Source organism: Myotis yumanensis, unplaced genomic scaffold (assembly GCF_028538775.1).
Source record: "Myotis yumanensis isolate MYYU_CA2020_CCGP unplaced genomic scaffold, mMyoYum1.0.hap1 SCAF_4, whole genome shotgun sequence".
In the NCBI taxonomy this organism is placed as follows: domain Eukaryota; kingdom Metazoa; phylum Chordata; class Mammalia; order Chiroptera; family Vespertilionidae; genus Myotis; species Myotis yumanensis.
In genome coordinates, this window is record NW_027223755.1 from 30,715,741 (window position 1) to 30,732,686 (window position 16,946).

The 16,946-nt window shown below is 39.7% G+C and overlaps 1 protein-coding gene across 3 annotated transcripts in view; it reads right to left on the reverse strand.

The window, feature by feature from the left end:
- Positions 1-10,419, reverse strand: part of PDE4D (phosphodiesterase 4D) — a 1,237,087-nt gene extending 1,226,668 nt beyond the window's left edge. For 2 of the 3 annotated variants that reach the window (XM_070412010.1, XM_070412011.1), the window contains exon 1: positions 7,384-7,506. The gene's annotated coding sequence lies outside the window, so the exon portion shown is untranslated. Of the gene's footprint in view, positions 1-7,383; positions 7,507-10,367 lie in introns of those variants that run through there. The other variant, XM_070412009.1, reaches the window with a different exon arrangement.
- Between the last annotated feature and the right edge of the window lie 6,527 nt (positions 10,420-16,946).

Genomic DNA, 16,946 nt, shown 5'->3' on the forward strand with positions numbered 1-16,946 from the left:
TGCCTTGGAGTAAAGACTATGTTTACTATCTTTGTTCAGTTCCACCAAAATAATGAGACAGTTTGGATAGTAGTTTAAGGAGATTTTGTTGTTTTCAGGATTGCATTTAAAATTATTTTGTAATGATCCAGGGAAATAAACCAATAAATAAAGTTATAGGAAAATTCTTTTTAGGCACTTTTAGTTCAGTCAGAAAAACACCAAATTGTGAAATGACTTAGTCCTTCTATTTCTTAGGTCAAGATATAAAAATTAGAACAGATTTTTGTTAGTTGTCTTTATTTCTTAAATAGATTAATTATAAATTTGGCTTATATGGAAGGAAAATAATGTGGTTGTTAAAATAACTGAGGTTATTACTGGCTTATCACCCAACAAAAATATTTGACCCTAATATATCCAGAGTGAAGGACTAAAATCATTTTATGATGTTTTACTAAAAGAAAATTCAAAGTTTATGGAGATATTTTTAATAGCAATTATCTGAAAAATATTGTTGGTTACTGAGTAGGCATTTGTGTTCTTTTTTATTTGTGATATGAATATTTTTGCTAATCTCTGGAAGTTCATAGTGGAGAGAAATCATTCAGCCTCTACAAAATAGAGACGCTATGAACCAAGCTTATATTAGTTCCACTTTTTACTCAACTCCGTGCAAGAAACAGTTCTCCCAAAGCTATGCATTCTTCACAGCAGTTATCCCCAACAATCAGTTAGCATTCACTGCAAAACGTACAAATACTCGAGGAACTCGGAGGAGCAGGTACATTTTGAACAGTCATTTTATCTTTGTTGCCAGTTTTTCATTTCCTTCCTACTGTTTTCTGAAACCACAAAAGCAAGGGATGCAAATACCTGACATAGAAGAGAATGGTCTAGGTGGGAAGAGAAAAACATCCCATTACCACTTTCTTTGTTATAGGATATAAACATTAAATCAATAGTAATTTCTATGATCATAGTTTTGGGTTATATTATAATAGCCTTGGAAGATTATTAAGAATTTAAAACTAAAATCATATTCCTAATTTCTTCTAGATGGCAAAGATTATAACTTTTACTTAGTGGTTACAAGGCCTAGACTCTATGTAAACATGTTGGAGAACAGGAAAAAAAGGAAATGAAGGAAAGGGAAGAGAAAAAAAGGATAAAACGAAAAGGAAAGAAAAGAAAAAAGGTATGGCAGAAATTGGTTGGCTAATCACCAAACCAACTTTCTGTTTTTCCCAGACACAAACAGGACTATCTGCCCTCGGCTCCTTTCAACTTGATGGGGCCATGTGAGCAAACTGGCCAAAAGAATGTAAGCAATCCTCTACATGTTTCCCTCTTTGCCAAAGTGCAAGGGCCTGGGGACTGGTAGCAACGAGGTGATGACAAGAAAACCACTTGAATGAGAGGAATGTATCCATCAAGCATATCCATTTTAGTAAACTGGCACGGCCACTATGGAAAACAGTATAGAGGCCCCTGAAAAAACTAAAAATAGAACTACCATGCGACCCAACAATCCAACTTCTGGATATTTATGTGAAGGAAATAAAATCACTATCTTGAGATATATCTGTACCCATGTTCATTGCAGTGTTCTTCACAAAAGCCAAGATATGGAAACAACCTAAGTTTCCATCAATAGATGAGTGGATAAAGAAAATGTCAGACACACACACACACACACACACACACACACAGTGTCATATTAGTCAGACAGAAAGAAATCCTGCCATTGTGACAACATGGGTGAAAGTTGATGGCATTATTCTAAGTGGAATAAGTCACACAGAGGCAAATAATACTGTGTGAATTCACTTATATGTGGACTCTAAATAAGCTGAACCCATAGAAATGGAGAATAGAATGGTGGTTGCCAAGGGTCAGAAGTTGAGGAAAAAGGAGAGATGTTGGTCAAAGAGCACAAACTTTCAGTTATAATTTATAGCAATCTAATGTACAGAATAGTGAATATCAATATAATAAAGAGGTAATAAGCAAATTGACCATCACACCCTCACAAGATGGCTGCCTACAACCAGGCCAGCAGGGGGTTAGTGAGGGATGACCAAACGACTGAACAGCAGGCTGTGTGGGGCAACCAGGCTGGCGGGGGGGGCCATGAGGGGTGACCAGGCTGGCAGGGGGGTGCAGTTGGGGGCGATTAGGCTGGCACGGGGGACAGTGAGGGGCAACTAGGCCAGTGGGAGGCGGGGGGAGTTGGGGGTGACCAGGCTGGCAGGGGGGGCAGTTAGGGGCAACCAGGCCAGCAGAGGGGGGCAGTAAGGGGTGACCAGGCTGGTGGGGGGGGGCAGTTAGGAGCAACCAGGCCAGCAGAGGGGGGCAGTAAGGGGTGACCAGGCTGGTGGGGGGAGGGGGCAGTTAGGGGCAACCAGGCCAGCAGAGGGGGTCAGTAAGGGGTGACCAGGCTGGCGGGGGGGGGGCAGTTAGGGGCAACCAGGCCAGCAGAGGGGGGCAGTAAGGGGTGATCAGACTGGTGGGGGGGGGGGGCAGTTAGGAGCGACCAGGCAGGCAGGTGAGCGATTAGGAGCCAGCGGTCCAGGATTGTGAGAGTGATATCCAACTGCCAGACATCCCTGAGGGGTCCTGGAATGAAGACGGTGCAGGCTGGGCTGAGGGGACCCCCCCATGCATGAATTTTGTGCACTGGGCCTCTAGTAGTTAATAATAATGTATTATATACTTGAAAGTTACTAAGAGAGCAAATCTTAAATATTCTCAGCACAAAGAGAGAGACAGACACTATGTGATGATATGACATAGGTGCTAGTTAACAATATGGTGGCAATAAATTTGTAATATATAAGTGTATCATCAACATGTTGTACATCTTAAACTTATACAATGTTATATGTCAATTATATGTCAATAAAGCTTGGGGGAATAATAAAATTAAAAAGCCTTTTTCCACTACAATTTTACATTACTGAAGAGTGCTCTTATACAATCACCAAAGACACAAAAAAGTCTGGACAATGGTCCTAGGTGGCCGTATTCAAGCTGTATTACAAATGAAATTCCTTCATTTCTACAAAGTTCCCTCATGAATTGCTGGGTGGGAGCGGATCCATTTCATTTCTTTTGTTTTGCTTATTGTGCCTTCAACTTTTATGATTTCATCTACAAAGAAAAAAAAGTACTACAGGTGGTAGAACTTCTTCCAACTAACCAATAGTGCTGTTAGGAAATAAAATCCTAACAACAGTGTCCTCCAGAAGCTGGAATGTAGGACACAGCTGTGACCAATATTCCAAAAAGCATGATGGTCTTCGGAAGAAGAACCAGTTAAAAATTAGGGATTCACAACTGCTGACTGAACTCTGAATCATTCACAAAGTCATTTTGACTTTTCTTGTTCTTCCTCAGATGAAAAGTCCTAAGGATAAGTATCACCTTAAAGCCCATGTGATTATTCCACTAGTGAAATTTAATTGAGCCAAGACAGGAATAAAAAAAATCTAAGAACAGCCCAGTCGGCATGGCTCAATGGTTGAGCATCGACCTATGAATCAGGAGGTCACAGTTGGATTCCTGGTCAGGGTCTATGCCCGGATTTTGGGCTCAGGGCCCAGAGAAGGCATACAGGAGGCAGCCGATCAATAATTCTCTCTTATCATTGATGTTTCTATCTCTCCCTCTCCCTTCCTTTCTGAAATCAATAAAAATATTTTTTAATCTAAGAGCAACTGTCAGTCTGAATTTTTTAATTCATTTTTTCCTGTGAGAAAACTATATGTTCTAAAGCTTTGCCATTAACAACTCTAAATGTAGACTGTGAAGAAATGCTTATCTGACCCTCGGCTCAGTGCTATATCTCACTGTAAAGAAAGTCACGGAACAAGCTTAACCAACAAGAAAATCCATCTTGTCTGGGGGAGGCAGACATAGCTTAGAAAGTTAATCAAACTAATCAGGAAGAAATATACTGGATATTTTTCATTTTAAAAATTGATCATTTATACTTTTGTTAATATGTTGGAAATACTTATTATAACTAACATTTATATGGCACTTAGTTTAATAAATATGTCTTTACATACGATACCACATTTATTTGCCACAGTCACCCCACTGGTATGTTTAATAGTTAAGTAATAGACAGATAAGGACTGAGGCTCTAACAGCCTTTATAACTTTTCAAGATCAAAAGTGAAAACTTACTTTGCTTTAAAAAGTATTTATCCATTACTTGAAACATACACTTAGAAGTAAAGGAAGCTAATTAGTGCTATGAGCTTCTATAACAATAATAGTGTATTATTTGTACAGTACATTACAATGTACAAAGAATTAAAATGTTCTTTCATAAGCACTCTCTCAATATGCTTCTGATCGCTGATACAGTAAAATACCAGAACAGTATCATTATTTTCATTTTACAGATATAGAAACTAGGGCTTACAAAAATTTAATAACCTAAGCATAATCTCACTAACCAAGATTAATTCACTAAGTCATTGTGCTTTTTGAAATTGGAAATTTAAGGGACATAATTTTGGCTAGTGATTAATATAACAGGAACTTATGTCACCTGCATGTACTATATAATTAAAATAGAATAATTAATTATTTTCAAATTAAATGAAAGCTCCTCCTCCACCATTGGGTATTGTCAAACTTCCCAGAGGAGGAAACTAAAAGAGCTAAAGCATTTGTGGTGTTGTGTGGGGGCGTGGGGATTGTTTCATTTGTTTTGCTCCATTTTTAAAACATGCTCAAGGTAGGCTGGCAACTCTTTTGAAAATGTCAACTAGAAATAATTAAATTGGGAGGCAAGATTAAGCAATAAGATTAGTCCGTTATATATAACGCTGGGGGGAAAAAATGTCAGAGAAGAAAGAGTAAGTTTTTCCAAAAGCAAAATTCACCAAATAAAACACTGGAAAATGTAATTCAATCAAGAAATAATATTTTTTTTTCAATTTGGATTTATGTCATTGCTTTAGTAGGTAGTGTTAATAGTTTCCAAATGCCAATGTGTATTCATGAACACTTTGCAAGTTCATGATGTAATACATTCCTTTTTGGATACATCTTATGTCAAATCCATCTGTCTAAGGCAGATATGCATAGTTTTACAGAATTTTATCTGCAAAAGAACTTCCACAGTCAGACAAAAATGGCATTACAAAATAAAGAGGCGTAGAGAAAAGGAAGATCAGCTGTTGTGAAGATATCTCCTTCTCCCTCAGTTCCTTGCCCACAGCTTTGTGTCCACTGAACACCTGGCACCCCTCCAGTCTTGCTTTTCTTAAAATCCTGCCCATTCACAAGAAAGAGATGTGATCCTGGGATCTCAGGGAGACTAAAAAGATGAAGATCTTGGAGGAAGTACCAGGGCTAGATCTTAATATTTCTAGTATATATCCACCAGAACTTCCCTGAGCCCTAAACACCTTCTAAACACCTTCTGAATTCAATGAGCAGCTTATTAAAGTTTGATCGTGAAACATTGTCATTTTTATTTGATACATCTCAATAAGAGCCCAAGTGAGTTAATATAAAGACAGAAGATAGGAAAGGGGGAAAGGGAAGATGATTGCTACATCAAGAAAAATACACAAATTCCACCAGAAAAAGAGTAGCCCAGTTAGAAGTCAGAAGCTAGTTCAGGTAAAGAGCTTCCACCCCCACCACTTCTTACTCTGATGGGCTTCGAACCACCTTGAGGGATGAGATTTTATTCCTTTTATAAATGCACCACTTTTTTCCACTAATACAGTTAGGAATGTAGAACAACAAGTGAATCAACTATGACTATTAGTGTCTATGGCTATGGAAACTCAATAAATGAACCCGCTTTTCTACCTCAATAAAAGACTCAGACCGTTTCTTCATAAAGTAAATGTGTTTCTTCAAAGAATATATCAGAATTACTTTTCTTGAAAACTATTTTACACACATTTGGTTGATAGAAATTCTATACTGATTATTTTTCTTTCCTTTTATAAGCTTCATCCATGGATGTGACCTATAACAGGGTCATATTTTTATTTTATATTTTTAACAGCAAAACTTTGCATTTCCAGTATGATCTAACCATAAAATTTTGCAAAACCACAACTAATATTTCTCTCCTACCGGCTAAATTATGTCAGTCATTTAAATAGATGGAACCAAATATAAACTGTTCTTGAGTATATAAATAATATTTTATAGGAATTGGCAAATAATTACAATTGCTATTAGGATTTTATATTTGCCACAGGAACCTGTGATTTTAAAAAACTGTTCAAATTATTTATGCATGAGGCTTATACATAGCACAAATGTATTCATTTGTATTTATGGGTCTAAAGAGAAAAAAAAATTAGAGAAAAGGCAAATTAGTAAATAACCCCAAATTATAAGAAATTACCTAGCTTTGTGCTGTAGTAAAAAGTATAAAAATTATTTGGAAGGAAGGAAAATTATTTCTAAGCACTAACTTTATAAGCAGAAGCCCTATATTTTTTAATGATAGAAGAAATCAATGTTTTTAAGTAAAAACTGAACTGCTTACACTAACCAGTCATACTCAGTATTAATTCTATCCCACAGTGTATGCTACAGAAGGTAATAAAATGCTAATGTTTTCTAGTTTCTCATTTCAATCTGCTCCAGCTTTATCTTAAGCCTTGTTAGCAACAGAAGTCGCCCCAACAATTACACGAACCTAACAACGACTTCCTTGGGATAATTTGATCTGCTGCAACCACAAATTCCAGTCCACATACTTTCTTCTATTATGGTTGTGTCTGTGTGTGTTTAATACTCTTCTTATAAGGCTTTTAAAAATGAGCTAGTAGTTTCTCATTCAGCTCTCTGCCACATTAACAGTTTTATACATGTAAAAATTACCTAGTTATTTATACAGAATATCTTAATTCAGCTTCAGAGGACAGCAAAGAAAAGTATCGCTGCCATCATTTTACATTGCTCCTTTTTTGGCGCTTTCACGGCTGTGTACCTGCGCCCCAAAATGATCATTCGCTGCTTCCTCTCAGTATTCACCGGTGGGGATAGAAAATCTTGAAACTTGCCTGACTCAAGTGTTCCCAGCCATTGCCCAGACACCAGAAGCCTGCTTTCATCTGCTCATGTTGGAGCTTTATCACTTAACTGACCCCATAAAACACACAGGGCTACAACACACTGAACAGCCTCTTTCAAAATGCAGCCTGATTGTGATTCATGGCAAAAAGCTGGAATAGCCCTGCCAGGTCGTAGACGCATTAAGATAAATTGCATTGAATGTGATACATATAAAACAGCACCTTGAAAATGAATCATCTGCTAATTCAGTATTTTCTAATTACAATCACTCCCTCTCAGGGCATGTAATTAATTTACTGAGTTTTTAAAAAAAAAAAAAAAGGCAGGATTACTCACACAGTCTTGAAGATGCAATGTCAGCTATTTAGGACAGAAACATCCAAGGCCGTGTTAGAACTCAATTACCACTACATATGCGTTAAAGCAGGAACTGCAGGCCTCTGGACTACGGCAACTATAGGACTCGTGCTGCTCGTACGCTGGGCTATAATTTATGAAACTGAGCCCCAGATCCAGCCAATCATTTAGCTCCTCATAACAAGTCTAACTGGCTCTGGAAAGCTGAAAGGGCTGCACTAGAACAACAAAGATGAGATAGTCCACACAATAATCTGCTTATCTGGAATCACTTTCCCTCACAAGGGCCAGAGAAAAATCACAGCTCCCTTGTCTGAGGGCAGGACAGCTGACCTGAGAAAATGCGACTACACCTGGAGCAAGACCTTTTCTGGCTTGGCAATCCCAGGCGAGCCGACATTAAAGGACCGAGCTGCCCCTGGAAACCGAAGGGCAATGACAGCCGCAGAACCTCAGGTAATCTTCATCTTTTTATTTTTATTTTTAGCAGGAGTAATGCTGAGTCACATTATATGCAGGAAGCCACTGGGGCAACTAGGTATGCTTCAATTTTATTTTATCTTTTTCCATTCTAATCGTTTGTAGGATCATTTGTTATTAAGCATGAGTCCAGGGAGGCTTAGGGTACCTGAAATGAACTTGAAACCGAAAGGATCATTTGAGGAGGAAAAGAGATCGTTTTCCAGAGCAGTCTGAGAGCTGTCGCTTCAGATGTGCACCCTTCTCACCCAAACACAGAAACAAGGAAAAAGGGGCTGAAGCAGGGAGAGAAAAGGCGTTTCATGAGAACAGTTAAATGCTTTTTGTATCTGAAAGGAAATAACTATGCACAAAGTGTACATTGGGAAGATAGGTTAATGCCCAGCTCCCCTGGCCCTTGGAACCTAGACCACACAAGAATGTACCACGTGGGATTGTTGGGGGAGAGAATGACATAAAAAGTTGACAGAGCCCCCGGGGGCCCGGCTTTTTGGTTTGTTTTGTTTTGTTGGCAATAGTTTATACTTCCCATTATATTTTAAAGTATTACGTATACCAACTACTGCTGTTATACCAAAGTTCCAAATTTGTAGTTATTAAAGGAAAACATTTTTAAGTTAAAAGAGGTGACAAAAATAGAAAAGCAAACACACACACACACACATACACACACACACACACACACACAAAATGGAATTGACATACACATAACCCCAGCACCACACCCTTAGGTACTTGACGTACTTTACCCAACAGCAAATCCTTTCAAATCCTCAGCAAATAGTGCTTCTTCAATGAATTTTATAGCAAGTGTAACATTAGCAACAAAAAAATCTGTGTAATAAACCTTTTAATGACTAAATCAATCATTATACTTTCAAAGTGACAACAGAACCTTCCCAATATTCAAATCGTGTCAGTTTTATCTGCTCTCAGCGGAAGAAGCAGGGAAGGAAAATTTGCTTTGTTCAGTGATGAAATATAAACAACTGTAACAGAAGAGACATTTATGCACCTTTTGTTTGCTGTAGACAATTAACTGTATCCAACTTGAGATTTGACACCAAAAAGAAAAACATAGCAGCACACAGGGAACAGAAGAAGTAATCCATCAACAATTCCCCCAAGATTTGTTCTCTGAATTGTCCAGTGTGTGACTAGCAAGGGAAGAATATTTCTGCTCGGTTTAACTATCTTTTATTTAATTAAACCTTTGTTCATTTGACAGTGCTGTTGTCTACGGTGACTATGTGAGAACCGAAACTTCTGAGGAAGCCAGGGTGTTAAAATTGTTGTTCCCTTTACTCAAAGATAATATGGATTATCTAGCCTGAAATGGAAATCAAACCCTTAAGGTAATATTGCCATTGAATCCTCAACACACCCAACTCCCCCTTTCTCATTCCCTTAATAAAACTTCATTAAAATCCCCTCGAACTCCTGTGTTTGAATCTCCATTTGTCGGCAGACCAAGGCCAAGAATACTTGAAGACCTTTAAGTCATTTCACATGTATTGTTGTCCAGAAACTTCCCATAGGAACCACCTCCCAAACACTTGAAGGCAACCACTTCACCCCCCAAGGCAGCGGCCTGCCACCAGCCAGCAAGTGCTTGGGTGAGAGCTTTCACGGCTCCTGCGCAGTCTCAGCGCTAACAGGCAGCTGACTTACAGGCCGACCTCTGGCCCCTGCGCCCTGACAAACACTGTTTCGATGGACTCAACTTCAAGCTGTTCACTCAAAACACATTCGTGATAAAAGCTTTTTAAATGATTAGCACTGCCTTCCCCTCCTAGAATCATAATAAAATAATCGTGATAGACTGAGACATGTTACTGCTCCTTGGCAATTTGGGGGGAATCTAGATTATTTCATACCCAGAGCTGTCACATAGCAGAGAAAACCTCACACTGAAAGCAAGGAAGTGATGTCTCAGTATGATCCATCTTGAGCTGCTTAGATTTGTTTTCAATGCCTTATTAAAAACAACGCAACGGAGGAGGAAACTAAAAAAGCATACATATCACAGTGTAATCTTTCGCCTAAAGCTGTTAAAGTCAATATGAGAGTCTGCTTATAGCAGGCATCACTGTCCATTCAGCAGGGCTTGTGTGAGCAGATTCTAGCGAGAGAGACTGCCTCCTGCCATCGGCACCCATTAATATGTGTGGGTTATTGCATCAGGCACTGTCTAAGAAGCTCTTGGTACGCAAGAGGCATCCAAACAGCTGAATTCAGTTTTTACTCGTTTCCTTGATCTCAGACTCACAGACAAAAATTAAGATGATCCCGATAAAAGAAAAGTAGCTCAGGAATGCGAGCGCTTTTCCGACAAGAACTATCAGCAAATCTCAAGTATTAGAACAGCTACGGTTGACTGAAAAGTGTCTAGAAACCCGGGCCATGCTCATCTGTCTGGCCCTGCAGTTTATGTAGCGAAAGGAGTCACTCCTGAGAAAAGTATAAGAACCGTTCCGACCTACCTTGTTAGTGCGTCTGAGATTGCTAGGGTAGTAACTCCGTTCCAGGTGACGTGGCTAAATAGCCCCATTATTTTCACAATGCTGGACTCGGCCTAAGAAACCCTGCACCTCTGGACCAGTATGCCGGTGGGGAACTGCTGACAGTCCCAATGCTGACACTTGGAGCCCGCATTGTATGGTTTAAACTGAAAGAGAAATAGTTGCTTATAAAAATGTCAGCAGGAAGGCCTGCCTCACTTTAACAAAGCCAAAATATTTTTTTTTTTCATTCAAGTTAAAAGGCATAGTGAGTCTGTGGTCACTGTAGGGGTTACGCTTATGTTCTTGGTTGAGAGAAAGCACTTTATCTGGGCACATAGACCTCAAATTCAGATTGCTTTCGGTATATGCGGGGGGGGGCGGGGGGTTGTGTTTTGTTGTTTTTTAATTCGGTCTCTCCTAAGAACATAAATTTCTTTTAAAAATACCAATAATGCATTTGACAAGATTCTAAAACATATATGATACTTAAAATTAACATAAACCAGCATCCTTCTGCACTTATTTTATTCAGTTAAAATTCTTCTAGTTAATGAGACCTGAACAGAAGGATCAATTTTTCTATGACCTTACTCTTTTACAAATTTTCTCAAAACCCCTACAACATATACATAACATATGTCAAAACTGGCCATTATTTATATTTGGTAATAAAAACTTCTAATATTTGAGGTTAAAGCCAAACAGTGTGTAAGCATTATAACATGGAGTTGAGAGCATAAACTCTAAATCAGACTGTCTGGGTTCAAATCCCAACTCTGATCCTTAACTGTGGACTTTGAGCAAGTTACTTAAGAGCTCTATGCCTGTTTCCTCATATGTAAAATAGTGCCACACTCAGTAACTACCTCCTGGAGCTGATGGGAAGACTAAATGGACAATGCATGCTTAGAACTGAGTCTATTACATGGTGAATATTCATTAAGAGAAAACTGTCATTATTATTATTATTATTATTATTATTATTATGTTTAAGCTCATTTCAATAAATATACCTAATATCCAAAATGAAAATGAATTACTGAACAGCTGGATATGGTGAAATATATCTCATTTCAGGTAATATCTATAAGTACGATTTTGTCTTAAGGCCTATGAGATATCAGCTCAAGGAGGTGTATCAGTCACTGTTACTTGTCAGTCTTCTGCCCAGTTATCACTTGGCACTTTCAACCCTGCCCTGCATTCAGTGTGTCACGCACGGACTCTAACCTAGGACATGACACAGAAGGGGGTAATTGTAGTAGGCATGATTCATGTGGTAGTTGGTACAAAGTTCAGGCAAGTTTAAAGATTCCTGCATGAAAGCAAAAAAATAATGGAAGCCATTAATCTTCAGTCATGGTACCGTAACCAAAAAAGATTCAAAAAAAAAAAAAAGAGTTACCTATTATAAACAGCTGTGCTCATTTTCCAAATTCTTGAACCATGTCTACAATTTATGCTGACTTTTCAGCTTAAATATGAGAGAATCCTGAGGCTAATTATCTCCTTTCCTCCCTGTGATGGGGATTTCTCAGAGCAGGAGAATATTAACTGAGACTTCTACCTGCTCACTGAGAACGTGCAGAGAAAAACAGTCAGCTTGGTGAGGGAACAGCCACCCCTTGGAAGGTCTATGGACTTCCACACACACATATTCATTCATTCATTTACCCATGAATGTCTTACCCCTTATCTCCCACGCAAATTCCCATCAGCTACACCTAATGGTTTATATAGTTCCTGAGGGAGCCCACGCTCTCTCACAGCCGTGTTTCTGGAGATGCACTCCTCCGTTTGTGTACTCTTCCCCAGTACCCACCATTAAGACTGAGGAAAATTCTCTCCTTCACAGTAAACCCCTTCCTTCCCACCATCTCTCCATGGAAGGTAGTTATTCCCTGTTGGGTAAATTATTGAATTAGTAACACTTACCACATGAATTAGCACTCAACGACAAATAACCAGTTGGAAAATTGGAAGACATTTTCAGGTTAGCAAAAGTGCTTTAAAAATGAAATTTGGCGCACTTTCTGCAAGATCCCAAATGAAATCAAATATTGAGGTTTAATAGCTCTTAGACTCTGCTAGCTAGAGAATCATCTGTGGTCTTCTTTTTTCTCTTTTAACCCTCACCCTAGATATATTATTGATTTTTATTTTATTTTTTAAAATTATGTTTTTATTGATTTTAGAGAGAGAGGAAGGAAGCGGAAGAGAGAGAGAAAGAGAGAGAGAAAAAAAAACGTTGTGGGCTGCCTCCTGCACACACCCCCTACTGGGGATTAAACCCACAACCCGGGCATGAACCCAGACGGGGGATTGAACCAGTGACCTTTTGGTACATGAAACAATGCTCAACCAACTGACCCACAACAGTCAGAGTTGTTTGTTTATTTTTAGAGAGAGAGGAAGGGAGAGAGAGAAAGAGAGAAAGAGCGAGAGAGAGAAACATCTATGTGAGAGAGAAACATTGATTGGTTGCCTCCTCTATATGCCCCGACCAGATATCCAACCCGCAGCCTAGGTATGTGCTCTTACTGAGAATTGAACCCACAACCTTTAGGTGTAAGGCACTACTCTCCAACTACCCAGGCCTGTGACTAAGGGGGCAGTCACTTGGCACTGAATATCACCAAAGAGGAGGAGGATGGGATGGGCTAGAGAATTTTAGAAAACAGTGTGTTGGAGGGTTACCTTCAGAATTGTGACACAGGTCCAGTTGGTTGCTAGCTCCTCTCCCACTTCACCTCTGCCTCCCCCTGAGAAAAACATAGTTACCCTATGTTCCCCAACTTCTGCCACCAAAGGGCCTGTCTTCCCCTCCCATCACATGAATCCTTTTGTGTGCCAACCCCCAGGCAGGCTGGTTAAACCAATCTGTGCCAATATGACTAAATATTCCTGTTATCTTTCAAGTAGCACCTCATTTTAACAGGAACTTTCTAAAAATAGAGCCGAACCAAAAAAAAATAACCACATGGAATAATTTAGGCCCCTTGGAACATGACAACAAAGACAGGCAGGAACCACACCAGCATATCAGCCACCTTCTCCTAACAGGAGAGGCCAGCCCTACATGCACAGCCCTGGGCCAAGGAGAATGCTAAGTTTTCACTCCTCCACACAAGGCCACTACATATAGTTGGTCAGTGCACAACCTGTACAACCAACCACTCATACCAGCCTGCCCTCGATGGTCCATGAGTAATCCCTCTCTACAGTAAGAGGACAGCCACCACCAACCAAGGGAAGATTTCTCACTTACTGAGCCCTCCTACCATAGAGGTAAATACTTGCTACCCCAAAAACAAGTTGGCTATGGAGCCACATTTGTAATCACCGGCAACTAAAAGAGGCAGAGGTTGCTCCCTGCCTCACAGTCCATAGGATTTTGTTTTCCTTTCTTTCTGCCAAAGGATTTAAGCACAAATCAGAGGAGTGGAAGGACAGCAGACTGCAGTTGAGACCTATGTGCAATATAAAATAATGCAGCAACTCTTGAACTTGATATGCATCAGGATTATTAAAGCTGCTTGTGAAAATGGCAGGTCCCTGACTCCTACCACCGGATGCTGATTCTGTAGGTCTAGAATGAAGCCTAGAAATCTGCATTTTATTGGCACCCCTGCTTATTTTAAAGCCAGTTATGCATGATTACTCCTTGAGAAACATTGAGACAGTGCATGCAAAACGCTTAACTCAAAGCCTGGCACATTATAAGTGTTCGATACTTGCTAGCTATAATTACTAAGAATCAGTAACCATCCCAACGTCATATCCTCTACTTAGACTTGACCTTTTACTAAGTGCAAATTGCACATGGGTGTGGCAGTGTGATAGGAAGCCAGGCGCTGGTTTAGTGCAAGGAAAGAGAAATGAGAAGAGGAATACAGGATAAAGACAGCCTAATTTAAGTCCTTCTAATGATCCATGAGCCTTTGGTGAGAACTCTGAGCCCGAATTACCACCCCCCTTCCACACTATCAACAGCTCCTATAAAATAGGAGTATTTGAAATAACAGCATTTGGACCAGAAATGTTCAAAATAAAAACACTCAAAAAATATTGGCATTTTCATTTTTCTGCCTCAGGCACCAAAAGCAATACAAGGTTATTTGTTTTGTGGGCAAAGCAGGCCCCAAGTAATAAGGGAGTTTTTTCAATGGCTGAGTCCACCAACATGAGCATAATATAGAAGTAAATCCCAAACCTGATTGGCTGCTGTGCTACTGTGAGTCTTGGCTATTTTCCTCTGCTAATGATGCAGGCCCTCCACAGGTGGCTGGAGCTCACAGTGTCTACTCACCCCAGGGATCACGCCTCACAATAAATAGGACAGGCCCTCCAGGAAATCTTCTGTTTAATTTGCATGCTCCTGAGGATAGGACAAGGCTCTGTTGTTTAAGAGCACACATAACAAAAGCTTTGTTCTTTCAAACCAAGAGGGAAACCGTAGATCTATCCAAAATCACTTGGTCTTAAACTGTGTAAGGATGACAAGAACGAAATATTATTTTAGGCTGCCCCACAGCATCAGTCACTCAATCTCCTCTCCTGGCTTCAGAAAACAATGACTCAATATGGCCTTTTTCTGACAGGCTGCAGCCTTAGGAAAATACTTGCCTGCGTTTAAATCAATGGAAGCTATTCACAGCCCACTTAGCTTTCTCTCTTTGAAGCGTGGGCATAGGAACACAGATGTTTGTATTCATATAATGAAAGGAAAATAGAAACTGTGAATGATTAAAAAAAAAAAATCAAAGTATTTTTTACTCCATCCCAGGTGCTTGACATGTGTTTTATTGCTTGATTTCCTCAGTGACCTCTAAAAGGTTGATTTTATTACCCCCATTTTTACCAAGTATAAGAGAGGTTAAATAAGCTTCCCTAAGGACACAGAGTTGAAAAGTGACAGAGCTGTAAATTAAACAAGAAAGAAAGTAAAAGTAGCCTGAAATCCTACATGTTAAGATTTAAATGAAGCCCTGGCTGGTGTGGCTCAGTTGGTTGGAGCTAGTTTCGTACACCAAAAGGCGGTGTGTTTGATTCCTGATTAGGGGCTCATGCAAGGTTGTAGGTTCAATCCCTGGTTGGGGCATGTATGGGAGGCAACCGATCGATGTTTCTCTCTCACATACATGTTTCTCTCTCTCTCTCCAGCTTCCTCTCTCCAAAATCAATCAAAACATATTTTTTAAAGATTTAAATGAAAAATATCCCATATTTCTATTAACATAGTCTTATATAAATATGATCATTTTGTCTCGTAGTCTGCTTTGTGTCACTAAATATTTCTCCACATCATATATATGTAAAGTTCATCATTTTTATTGACTACACAGGATTTCTTGGAAGATATTTATCATAACTGACCATGCCAGTCCCCTATTGAAGATCACTGAAGTTATTTCTAGTTTTCCTATGAATATGCTTTGCAAACATATTTATACATGCATGTAGTTATCTCCTGAGGGTAAGTCCTCGGCTGAAAATTGCAGAGATTATGCATTTTACGTTTCAGTACATCTCACCCAACTGCCTTTTGAAAGGTTAGATCAGGTAAGCTACATGATGTGCTCATTTCTTCACTCTCACGGGCACACAAGGTTTAAGCAACCATTTACATTTCTGCCAAAATAATAGGGAGAAATGATAGCATTGTTGTTTTTATCTCCATTTATCTCATCATTAGGGAAATTAGACATCTTTCCCTATGTGTTGGCCATTTGCAATTCTTCCAGAAATTAATTATCCCTATTATTTTCCTGCTTTTCTATTAGAACCTGACTCCAAAATTCATTGCAAATGCTTTCTCCTGCCTCTCGCTCTTTTCTCATGATCTGTACTGATATATGGGAGACTTTGATCTCTAGCCAAGAAAAGTTTGGCAACAGATTGCCAGGGTGATTACTCAAGTTCCATAAAACATGTTCCAAGAAGAAAAAACTAACTAGTCTAAAGAACAGAAAGCCATAAACTTCTCCTCAGTTGTCTGCCTCGAAATAGGTCATCCCCTGACTTTATCAGCAGTTGTTTATCTTATAAGAAACAATAATCCATTCAAACTCAACCTCCTTCTTTTGCAAAGAGAAATTTGGATAATGGAAGAGGGACCAAGAACAGTTTGGAGAAACATCCTCAGAACCAGGGGCGGACATGGAGGGAAGACCCTCACACACACACATCTCCATGTCCCGGGCAGCGGCAGACCACAGGCTCATAGATTGTTTGTGCTGAGACCCAGGTGAGAGATGCCCTCACTCCATGGAAACGGAGGCCCACAGACATAAAGTGACTTGGCTGAAATCAATTGGCAAATGGCAGTCCCTTGACTCCCCGAGCAGAGCTCATTCCACTAGAGCAGTGGTCGGCAAACTGCGGCCCCTTGAGTGTGGCTCTTCCACAAAATAACATGTGTGGGTGCGCACGTACAGTGTGAGTGAAACTTCGTGGCCACACTCAAGGGGCCAAAGAGCCTCATGTGGCTCTCGAGCCGTGGTTTGCTGACCGCTGCATTAGAGGACAGTAACCAGAAGTAAAACAGCCCCAATTGAG